This window comes from Perca fluviatilis, chromosome 19 (genome assembly GCF_010015445.1).
Source record: "Perca fluviatilis chromosome 19, GENO_Pfluv_1.0, whole genome shotgun sequence".
NCBI classification, from domain to species: domain Eukaryota; kingdom Metazoa; phylum Chordata; class Actinopteri; order Perciformes; family Percidae; genus Perca; species Perca fluviatilis.
This window is the reverse complement of record NC_053130.1, coordinates 10,311,786-10,324,321: the sequence shown is the minus strand read 5'-3', so window position 1 is coordinate 10,324,321 and position 12,536 is coordinate 10,311,786. Positions and strand designations below refer to the sequence as shown.

General features: G+C 39.6%; 1 long non-coding RNA gene across 1 annotated transcript; it reads right to left on the bottom strand.

Annotated features, from left to right (window-relative positions):
• Positions 1–3,589: 3,589 nt before the first annotated feature.
• On the bottom strand, positions 3,590–9,360 carry LOC120547509. Its single transcript, XR_005637071.1, has 5 exons — positions 9,233–9,360; positions 5,372–5,451; positions 5,072–5,142; positions 4,843–4,915; positions 3,590–4,731 (listed from the first exon to the last, which is right to left on the bottom strand). It is a non-coding gene; the product is annotated as an uncharacterized LOC120547509 (long non-coding RNA).
• Between the last annotated feature and the right edge of the window lie 3,176 nt (positions 9,361–12,536).

The window sequence follows — 12,536 nt, the reverse complement described above, 5'->3', positions numbered from 1 at the left end:
CATCGTTATGGTTTGGAGGACTTGTTGGTTTTCTGATCTGGCACAGCTGTGGTTAATGTCCCCTTCCACTCAGAAATGTGTTTTTCTTAAAAGGAGGAGAGTTTCTCTGTTCTCAACTGAAATCTGAGTCTGGTCACATTGCAACTATAGTTTAAGTAGCAGTCGTGGTCCAACAACTTATACAAGTGTTAAGTGAAAACTTGAAGCCTCCAGTCCACATGAATTGACTTTTCAGTGAAGTAGGAAACTTCTTGTTAAAACTTTTAAATGTATGCATATTAATAGATTCTGGATTTGTCAATGAAGGAGAAGGAGTAGATATAATTTAAATTTTACTAAGACTCTAATTAGGTAATTCAACTATTTTGTGAAAAAATAGTTGGTGACACAAATTTGAACCAGAGTATGTCAATGTCTTAACACATGTCTGAAGAGGATTTGTTAAAGTTAAATTTAGGCAAATAAACGACTTGGTTATGAAAACATCGTGGTTTGAGTTAAAAGGTTAGGGGACCTTCGTCGTCATACTGTAGTTACAATAATAATTCAATCAGGAGAGACTTTGTTGCAAATATGCAAAGGTTTATTTGAATATATGCATAACATGAAATGTAAAGAGTCTTTGGAGATTAGACTCCATCGTAAAAAATAATTGTTTAAAAGGGGTAGAGAAGCCAAGACATATCCCCCCGATGGAGTCTAGAATCATTGGTGGTGGTGGTGAAAGAGTCCGAAGACTGGACTGAAGGAGTCGACGGGAGTGGTCTGCCGGAGGAAGACCCAGGGAGCCGTGGGTGACGATGACTGCAGGAGGAAGGGGAGGAGGAGGGTTGCACTCTTTCCCTGAAATGACAACTGACAGCAGCAGAGAGAAAAAATGGGGAAAAAAACAGGGATGTCATGCTGTGATTGGCTCGTGAAATTCATGGCCGATTCTGGTTGGTTTAACTGAAAAGTGAACGCCTTGAAACAGCTGTTCAGTTTTAGGAAGAGAGAGAGGTGGATGAAGTTTAGAAGTCTTCCTGAAAGAATTTAAGCTGAGCTTCATTTGTTTGATTAGGGCTGGAGAAGAATGGCAAATGGTTAAAAGCAACCAACAGTGAGTGCAGCGTTTGCTCTACAACAGGAAGCAAACGTTGGTCTCCTGTGTCAAATACAACCACCACGACCTCCTGCCTCTGTGGACTGTGTGGTTCTATAGCTACATCACACCATTTCCTCCTTTGCTCTCAACAGATAACAGTCAGAATTAATAAGTGAGTTGAACATGTTGGAAGTGACAGTTAAAAGAAAATAAAGCAGATATCTCATCCTAAAATTATTTCTGAATGTGAATTTAAAGGGTGATAGAGACACCTCTCTGAGCATCTATTTTGTAATTAAAGTGACCATATTATGCTCATTTCAGGTTCATAATTGTATTTTGAGGTTGTACCAGAATAGGTTTACATGGTTTAATTTTAAAAAAAACACCATATTTTTGTTGTACTGCACAGTGATGCAGATCCTCTTTTCACCCTGTGTGTTCAGCTCTCTGTTTTAGCTACAGAGTGAGGCATCGCACTTCTATCCCATCTTTGTTGGGAGGTACATGTGCGCAGTAGCTAGGTAAGGATCACATCAGATAGCTGTTTGTTTCTACAACTTTAGTTAGTACAAGGCAGGATTATCCGGGAGGCTTCTTCTAAACAAGGGCGCACTTCCAACTTTGTGTGGAATACCTGCAGAACAAGGACATGTAAGTATTTCTTTTGTAGATTAAGGTGAACTAGTGTGTGTTGTAGCAGTGTTTTGCCATTCAGAACGAGCATGCTACGGTTAGCCACCTCATTTCGGCTAGTGACGTAGAAAGCTTTGCCGAACAGCTCAGGTTTTTTTCATAATATGGGCATAATATAGTTCTATATTAGTGCTGAGTATAGCCTGCTGATTTGAGTCAGTGCATTTCCTGTTTCATATCCTTGTGAAGTCATTCCCACAGCAACTGACTCACTGATCCAGATGAGTACACCATGCTTACAAAGCATTAGTTAAAATTAATGTAAAAAGATAGTGATTTAGTATTGTACTACCATGACAGGAGACAGAAAAAGATTGTCAAAGCAGCAGAGCTATTCTAAGAATTCTAATGCAACACAGTAAGGCATTTCATCAGAATCTCCCTGCTTGGTGAATACCCGTCTCTTTCAAACTCCACACCCACAGTTTGTGAGCCAGGCTTTCTGATAAACAGAACAACAGAAGACATTATAAAACTGTGCTCCTTGTGACAAGTAAACTGAACTTGATGAGTGAAATCTGTGTTGTGTCCCTTTCTATAATTATTGTTCCCTGAATGAATTTACCTCAAAGTTTTATGCATTTTATCACAGCACATTACAGCGCAACACAATGCAACAGAAAGTTACCAGATGAGATGCAGCAACACAGCAAGATTACAAAAACAAAACAGCACAATGAAACGCAACGCTATGCAACACAGACCTTCAAAGCAACACTGTATAGCTATCACAAAGTAAATAAAAGTCTTATGAAGGATGTTGCATGAGCCTTTCAACTTTTCACTTTAGTCAGGTGCATCTCACATCATTTTCCCCGGAGTTCAGCGAGAAAAATCCATTTTAGGGCATGTGAGACTGTTAAGTTGCCCGAGGAGATGGAGCAGCTTTGATACCTTTGTTTTGGAAGATGTGAAACCTTTTGATTCTGAAACCTGTGGTAGTTTCTGCAACAACACCTGATTTAACTTAAGTGGGGTTTAAAAGGTCTTTCACGGAGATTAGATTTGTTTGTCTGCAGTTTTACAGTGAGTCAAATGGCTGATGAAATATTACATGGGCGTGATGAGGCACATGATAGGAGAGGAGGGAGTCTTGTGATGGAAAACCCTAATGTGTGTTAAAGCTAAACCAGAGCTTTACATGTAGTGTGAGGCTGTTAATACAGTCTACGGTTTTTCATTTGCATTTCAATAAAGCCGTCCTGTTACAGGATCTTCACACTTTCCTTAACATGATTTAAGATTACCATAGACAGTTAACATTTTATATATGTTATAAGTTATTTCATATTAAAATCAGTTTCAGATAAACAAAAACTAGTAAATGCATCACATCTGGACTTGATCTATTTGACTCCCTTTCATTAAAAAAAAAAAAAAAAAAATCACTGACTCATATCCAAGCAGAGCAGCATTTAAACTGGAATGGCTCCATTCAGCAGGGGTGCAACAGTTTGCAGTGTCACTCTGGTGCACCGCCGCTAGCTTTCTTAGCGTAATGAATGGAATCCTTTGTTGCCGTTAGCATGTCGTGAGTAAAAGTGACCCCAACAACGAGTAAAAATAGCAATGCAGATTAAGACTAGACGATTTCCTTTTTGTTGTTGTTGGGTTGCGTTTTGCCAAAGCTATCAATACAACATGGGGTGGATCTTTCACTATTTCACATTTCACATTTTGAAATCCTTATTTTCAATGTCACCTGAAAATCACTCAACAACAATAAAAGCAACAACTCCACTTGTCTGCAACAGCACTCAGTGCACTATAGCCAGGACTTAATAAATACTGAGGTCTGAGTCCACCCAATGTAACTTTTTTTTAAAATATTTTATTTAATTACTGAACTGTCAAATTATGAACATGTTGTGTACATCTTATTTAACATGTGAAAGTATAAATGCTGTTTCCAACCTTTTTCCACACGGAATACAATTCTGGGATTGGGAAACAATTCTTAATTTATTTATTTTAGTTGGCCACTTTAGTAGTGGTCGCCCTAAAACGAGTCTGGAAATAGTAGAATCTGCCCCTAAAATACCCACCATGGGTAGGTTTTAATTGTAGATTATAAAAGCCCACAGGCCACCAAAATACACATACATACAGGCTAAGCGTGGCCTGCATCCAGTGTATGAAGAGCTGCTGCAGTTAGACAGTCAGAGATCTGATGTTGTACAGCACTCAGTCTTGACATTCTCTCCAAGTAAGTAATTAAATTTTGAGCATATTTATTTCTCTGTAAAACATCACACATCTTCATCCTCATCCAGTATGTATCAGAGACTCCTGGAAAGTGTTGAATAAGAGTCATTTAACTTTTCTCACACCAAAGGGGAATAGCAGCTTCTTTTGTCTGGGGGAGACGAATGAACACAAAATTTCACTCTGAGTCACTGAATGACGCGTTTGCGCTGCGAACTGCCAGCGATTATATGTTGTGTGAGACAAACCTGTCATTAACCCAGAGGGCACAGAGGCAGCAGCACAGGCTGAGCGCCAAACTTCCCTGAACAAAGTCAAAAGTATTCCAATATTTTCTACAGTCTTCTTTGAGTGACATCAAAACTTAAACATAAATCAATGTGTCTTAATCTTTTGTAAGAAATTACAAACTTAAAGCATTCATAAGCAACATTTTTTGTCAGATGTGAACTGATGGACTTCCTAAACTGTATGCAAGGCAAGGCATCACAACTTTTGCTCTCACAGACTCGCATGACATTTGTCACACTTACATGTCACATTTACTGAGAAAAAAAGAGGCACAGGATATGTAGTAAGAAAGGGCAGATAAGCCAATGCACTTGTGACTGTGTGAACCAACACAGAGCATGTACATGCTAAATGTAACAATAACATCGGTAGTCCAAGTCCATTAAAGCTTGAGCAGAAAGCACTTCTGTAGTCTCTATTATCTTTGTACTGTCAGTTCTTCTGCAGCTAACACCCTGTTGGCACAGACAAATATGACCCAGGGACATCTATAGTGATTTGAAACCATTGCAGTGGCTGTCTGTGATTTTGATTCTGTGTTTGTAAAGTAAAAATATAAATCCTACCGTGCAAATTCCCCATGTGCTGTTTTCTGATGAAGACAAAAGATCCTGTGTAACTGTGTAACCAGTCTTCCTCCTGTCATAAAGAAAGGAAGGCAGGAGAGGAATCTTTAGAGGAAGAGTTTGAACACAATGTCAGCACATTTATCAAAGAGTCAAAAATGTAGGTATGTTTATAAGACAAGAAAGAAAGAAAGAAAGAAAACAATGTGTTGTCTTCAGTTTTACTTACTGTATATGGTCCTTTTTATCCAGTTGTTCTTGAGGATTTCATGATCCTCAGGATTATACAAGCTTCTCATCCTATAAAGGAGCATTAATATGAACAAAATCATACTTTTAAGGCTGTTACATGACAATGCTGCTGACAGTAGTTTTAAGCAAAATAGCATACATACAAATCATAGTAGGGCACTCATTGTTGGCCTTTTCATCCCAAACTAAAGTGAGATACTGTGCAAACATCCACACTTCAATCACAGGTTTCAAGGTAAAACAGAAATGCCATGACAGTAATCTCTAAGTAACTTACTGAAACTCTGCTGGCTGCAGGCTTTGGGCCTGTGTGTAGCATTTCCTATTAAAGGAGCAAGGGTTTGTGGGATGTTGGAGCTGTAAACAGGAAGAAAGTTGAGCATGCGAGCCAGTACAGGAAGTGCATCAGTCAAACACAATTTATCATTTCCAATAACTCACTTTGTTGCCTTTTACAGTAAGTTGCAAGTATGCAGACACAATGGGCAGCATTTTATAGACAACATGCAGGTTGTTGTTTCCATTTTGTTTAATAGTGATAATGAAGTTTGAATAGAAACTTTTTCATGAACTAGATATCCGATAAATCCATCCAATTTAACTTCTCATCCCTTATTTGTTTAAAGGTCCCATGCCATGGTGCTCTTTGGATACTTTTATATAGGCCTTAGTTGTCCCCTAATACTTTATCTGAAGTCTCTTTCCTGAAATTCAGCCTTGGTGCAGAATTACAGCCACTAGAACCAGTCCCACAATGACCTTTCCTTAGTATGTGCCATTTCTGTGTCTGTAGCTATTGAGGAGGAGAGGGAGGGGCAAGGTGGAAGGTGGGGGTGTGGCCTTGATCAACTGCCACTTTACTCGTTTGAAAGCCATGATGTCTCTCTCTCTCTCATGGGTGGGCCAAATTCTCGGGGCGGGCAAAGCAGAGAAAGGGGAGGTAAACTTGCTCCTTATGACCTCATAAGGAGCAAGATTCCAGATCGGCCCATCTGAGCTTTCATTTTCTCAAAGGCAGAGCAGGATACCCAGGGCTCATGTCTAGCCACTGGGGGACCAGGCAGGCTGGGGAAACGCATCTTAATTTTAAAAAACATCATAAAGTAAAATTTTCATGATATGGGACTTTTAAACCAAATGAATAATGATTTTTCAACTTTCATCCAATTTTGTGCTTGACTTTGACTCTCAACTCCAAGTCGATTGGTTCATACGTAAATCTTTAAAAACAAGTCATGGTTAGTTACTTTTATAAAATGTCTTAGCACTGTTGTTTAAGCAAACATAACTCAAACAGTAGTAAAAAGTGTATTTGTTGGGGATTTTCTTTACCCACAGATTAATACACATATGTGGAATTTGCTGATGATAAGAAAAGTAATGAAATGAACGGAGTGGATCTTTCATTGATTTATGACTCACAGTTGGAGCACTTCTACAGCTCAGATCAGCATGAAATCGTCCCGGTTAAATGATCTCTACAAAGGATTAACAACTACGCTATGAAAAAACTTTGCAAGGTACAAGCCTGTGAACATAAAAAAAATTGGGGTAGTTAGTTAACTACGTTTCCAAAGGTGCAACATCCAATCAACAACCTAACAATGCTGCCCTATGTGCCGCTAACGACAGGTGGAAGCCAAAGATTATGATGTGGTGCTTAATACCCTGTTTACACGTACATGGTTATTTTGAAAAACTGAGACATTTCCCTTCGTTTGTGCCCTTCGTTTACACGCAAACGGAGAATTTGCCTCTGAAAACGATTCTTTCTAAAATCTCCGGCCAGAGTGGAGATTTTGGAAAACTTTGTTTGCACGTTTGCATGTAAACTGAGACAAACTGAGGTTTAGACAGCCGAGGAAGTGAGGAAGAGAAGAGAGAGGAAGTGATTTGTTGCTGTTGCTGCTATTTTCGGGATTCTGATTGGCTAACGTGGGCTTGAGCTTCTCGTTACACTGCCACCTACAGGTTTGGCACGTTCTTGACGGCATTGACGGCATATATACACAGGTACGTGAAAATAGCCGGCCACGTGTAAACGTAGCATAAATGAATTTACTTGGGTTCATTTAAAATTAATTTATGAATTGTGGCATTGTATTTTGTTCCAAAAACCGCTCCGATTTGTGTCTCCGAATGGCCTCTACTCCATGGCAACATCAAGTTGGGTATTGTGGTATTTTGACCCGTCCGCCATACTAAATTGTCAAAACAGGATTTCTCAGAGACTGAATTGAAATTATTAAAACCTATGGCCATAACTGAACCTTTAGGATTTGTTGCAATATCCAGAGTCCCAAGTTCCTATGTTAGTAACATGGAGGATATCATTAAAAGAACTATTTGAAATTGGAATACAGAAAAGACTTGGAAGAACCAACCAGACTAAGTATGCTTATTCCTTTAGTCTGGTTAGTTTATTAGTGAGTGGTAGGATGAGTTTGGTGTGATTATTTGAATGTGTATATCCGTTTCCTTCCAAGAGTTAGATGAGAAGTTTGATACCACTCTATATTATACATACCATATTTGTACATTAAATACAAAACTACAGCCACAAGCCAGTTAGTTAAGCTAGGCATATTAAACAAACAAGATATAACAATGTGATTAGTGATCTTTAGAGGTGTTGGAAGGCAGATTTTGTCATCTTGGGACGGAGCCAGACTGATTTCCCCTGTTTCCTGTCTTTGTGCTCAGCTAAGGAAACTGGCTGCTGGCTGCAGTTTCATATTTACTGCACAGACATTAAAGTGGTATCAATCTTCTCATCTAACTCTTGGCAAGAAAGCAAATAAGCGTACATTATTTCCCCAAAGTATCAAACTATTCCTTTAAATTGACCAGCTGGAAAGTCAGTAGATTAATTACTGCATTTGGCTCAGATTGTTTGGATGGCTGGGTGGTTGGCTCATTTGAATGGTTGACTAATTGGTTGTTGGTTGATTTGGTTTGTGTGGATTAATTCTATCCTCTGGCCTGTATATGTTTTATGGTTAGCCTATCTTACCATGATTACAGTATATTGCCCAGGTTGGGTGTTTTGATTTGGCTGTTTTAAATTGGATCCTGTTTGGGCTCTATGGCAATGAGTGTTATGTGATTTGGTTTGGTTTGATTTACATGTTTTGTCCTGACCACATTTGCTTGGTACTGTTGTGATTAGTCTCATGGAGCCGCATGGTCATATTAGTTTGGACTAGTTTGAGTTTAATTGGTTGTGTTTGTCTGTCTGTTCTCTTGTATTTCCACACTTTGCTGTGGGTTGTTTAAGTTGGTTTTATTTCCTTCACTTTGGTTCACTTGTGGTTTGTCCCCTCTTTAGCTTGGATTTGTGAGGTTGACTCTGGAGCGGCTGGCTTGATTTGCCTCGATGACTCTAGTTTTATAACATCAGTCTGAACTGCTGCAGAGCTGCATACCTGCTTCACTGAGGCTGATGCAACCCTGAGCCAAAGAGCTGCAACACTTCGCCTGACACTGCAGTGCAGCTCACATATAGAGACGCTTTGATACAAGACAAAAACAGGCTCATATACTGTTTGTGCATGGACACACACACACACACACACACACACACACACACACACACAGATTCTCTCAGCCTTCTGAAGCCTTTTTTCTTGCAGCACTCATCTCAAAGGGACATATCATAGGAAATACATTTTAATGAGGAGATTTGAATATCATTTCAAAAAGGAAGGTCACATTCTGTGTGAGGAAACATGGCATATATAAAGAATATTGAAGGAGAAATGCAAATAACCAGCTTCCCTACAAACAACTCAAACTATATTTTAGCATTGGGCCACGTTCTGCTTTTGAATCTGTGGGTAGGTGACGTGTGGGGTATTTCCACTTATGCTAACAGCCTGTTGATGAGGCACAAGACAGAGAAAGGACAACTTCCTCAAAAAGGAGACTGGCTCTCCCTCACCTAAAATGTTCACAGTACACAGATAAGAAAATATCTCTTTATTTATTTTTCTTTTATTCTTTCTGCTTTTTTCTCTGGTGCCAGATATATAGATATATAGTATGACTAAGCACTGTATTGTAGCTGTGTTTTCTCATAATTAGGCTGGAAAGTTGTGTCATATGTTACATGTGTATGTGGTGGATGTGGGTTCCTTACTTTCTTTGGGTGGATAGGTGGTGGTTGGCTCTTGATTTGCTTCAGCTGCCATTTCAGACCAGTCCAGTGTGTTCCTGCTTCTGCCAATCATTTGATCCTCCACATCCTTACACTCCTGTCCCTCATTACCCCATTATCTCCCAGAAAGTAACTGCACACCTGTCCTGTAGTTCAGTGGTTCCAAAGTTTTTTTACATCAACTGACAAATTAGACCACGGACCCCCATTTGATAAGATTTTGTCCCAGGGTCCCCCATCTGATAGGATTTTTGCTTTTAGATGTGCTATTACAGAAAGTGTATGAAACACATGACCAAATTAGTCATACATTCTGTCACTATGTTACTTATGGATACAATTATAGTGAAAATAAATAATTCCCCTTTTTGCTGCATGGGGACCCCCTGGAACACACTCAAGGACCCATGGGGGTCCCAAGACCCCACTTTGGGAACCACTGCTGTAGCTTAATGTCACACCAGCATTTAATAAAGCAAAATCAATTCCTTTAAATGGAATTTCCATGAACTTTGGTGAACTTTAACATGCAAATTTAAATCAAATCTTTAAAATTTGATTGGATCACTTGAAAGTGGGTGTGGCTTAGCAAATACAGCGTGATGTATGGCTATATATATATATATATATATATATATATATATATATATATATATATATATATATATACACACCCTGAGTTCAAGATGAATAACCAAACATATTTTTTTACAGTAAGACAAAATAGAGGGATTCATGGTTCATTCAATGATCAAGAATGGTTTTATAAGATCAGAGGTGTAACACATTTGACTGGATAAAAAAGGTGTAAAAAAACTGGTAAAAATAGGCTAACGATTACGTCATAACCACGCGATTTACTGTCGCATAGTAGAGGAATTACCGTATAGTACAGGAGAAGCTTGCAGGCAGTTTCGACTTACATTAGCTGTTTAAGTTTAATTACTAATATTAACTAGCATGTTAGTTAGCAATAATTAGCCTGTGCCTATGTTATCTCCTTACATGTATCTATGCTCTCCGTCTCTGCAAGATTGGGAATGATTGAGATTTCTCTTGGCACAGCTATCAGAAGACTTCGAACTTTCAGACAGGTTGATCACGTCACATCTACATCTTCAAGCTCAGTGCTCACCGGAAAAGTGCTTCTAATATCCTTCACTGGTCTCCGTCCAGAGCAACGGGATCTGTTGGTCCATTCTATATACTGTCTGTGGTTGCTACACAGCTAATTAAGACTGTCAGTTCCACACAACTCTCTGTCTATTTCTCAGTATGGCTATGTTCAGAAGAAGAAGTCTTCCGGCGACTTTTGAGTGCAGAAACTTCAGTAAAGATAATAACCTCTTCGGAAGATTCCATCATATTTTTTTAATCCTCCGTGCAGAGATGTTCACAATACATTTTTTGGAAGTCCAAGTCAGGTCTCAAGTCTTTGAGCTTGAGTCCAAGTCAAGTCCCAAATCTTTGAGGGGCAAGTCCAAGTCAAGTCTCAAGTCTTTTGCCACGAGTCCAAGTCAAGTCTCAAGTCTCTGGACATCTGATTAGTCCCTAACGCTGTATTGTTAAATCTTATGAATTCAAAGCATGTCCTGTAGCTACCATCCATACAGTACAGTATCAAAGTATCAAGTGTAGGATAACTTTATGGGGTCAACTGCAACGCAATCTGAAGAAACACAAATTTAGAACTCTGTTCCCTCAACAATTTGGTGTCTGTAACTAAGAATTTATGTTTGTCTGTGTTACTAACTGGCTGTAAAGCCCAACCTCATCATGCAATTACATTTTTCAGTGTTCAAAGTGTGAGGGAAACATCTGTATTGAAAGTTAATACACCAACCATGGTGCAAACATGTGAGAACTGATACTTTCCGTATTGCTATTTAACAACAACCTGGTGAAATATTAACCTAAGTCTGTCACATCATATGGATACAACTATAAAGATACAATTTGTCTGTTCCCAGCATTAGCACAACACTTTGCAATGGTTAGCTTGTTACCTGTGACAATATATGCTAAATTTAACGTCTCTTTCACAATAGCAAGTGACTGACCAATCTGGGTGCATTTTGAGATGCCTGAGGAAGTTCGACGTTGATCCGGCATCATTTATCTTAGTGCCACACACCTTGCATGTAGCTGTTCACTTACTGCCACTGTTTATGGAGGTATTGAAAGCCAAACTAATGACAAAAGGCACAACTCCGGCAGGACTTGGTGTCGCCATGGTCAATGCATTTATGTGAGTGCGCGCACATAGGCATAGCACCAGAGGTGTATAGTCCAGGTGCCAGAAAGTATAAATCCTGTCCAGCAGCTGTCCCAACCATCACTAAACCACCTCCTCTACCAGGTAGATGAGCTCGTTAGTGAAAACACCTGTTCTAGATGTAGAGGCAGATCCAAAAACATGGCAGGATTTTTACTTTCTGGCACCTGGACTATACACCTCTGCATAGCACATGCGTTACGTTGCACATTATGGCAAAGGGCAGGGGACATGCAGCTCGTCATACATTTCCCCAACGTATATATGCACTAATAAATTAAAATAGAAATACATGAATGAATTTAGATTTAAAAAGCAATAATTGCATGAAAACAAGTTGTTGACGAGTCTCTAAGCTCGAGTCTGAGTCAAGTCTGAAGTCTTTTGGGTCGAGTCGCAAGTGAAGTCTGAAGTCAGATGTTTGTGTGACTTAAGTGCAACTTGAGTCTGAGTCTCAGACTCTAGTCCCCATCTCTGCCTCCGTGTCCTCCTTGGCGAGTGGAAACTGCGTGGAGGAGTGTGGGGGGGAGGGCTTTGTTAGCTCACAGAAGGCTTATATCATGTGGACGCATCAATAGTGTTGTTGTCATTACTTAGCATTCCACAGAAATTACACACTATAAACTGCAGGAACTTCTGTCTGTCTGTCTGCGTGAGTGTTTTGCGCATATCTCTAGGACCGTTAGTCTGATGGATTTCAACGGGCACGAGTAAGTGCAGTGCTAAGTTTGACATTGTTTGGATAAGAAATGCAAAAGATATCATTAAATATATAGGTAAAAGAAGCACACAGTGGCTTTTGCCGCTCTAGCCGCTGGCCACTCCCCCTCTGCTCACTGAGTGAGCAGTGAGCAGGACCAGAGACAGAGAGAGCAGCGGAGCTTTGGCAGCTAAAATGTGACATACACCTCAGACCCACAAAAATGTGCAAAGTTGCACTACGTTAATGATCAAAAGACACAAGACGTCTCTCTCTCTCTCTCTCTCTCTCTCTCTCTCTCTCTCTCTCTC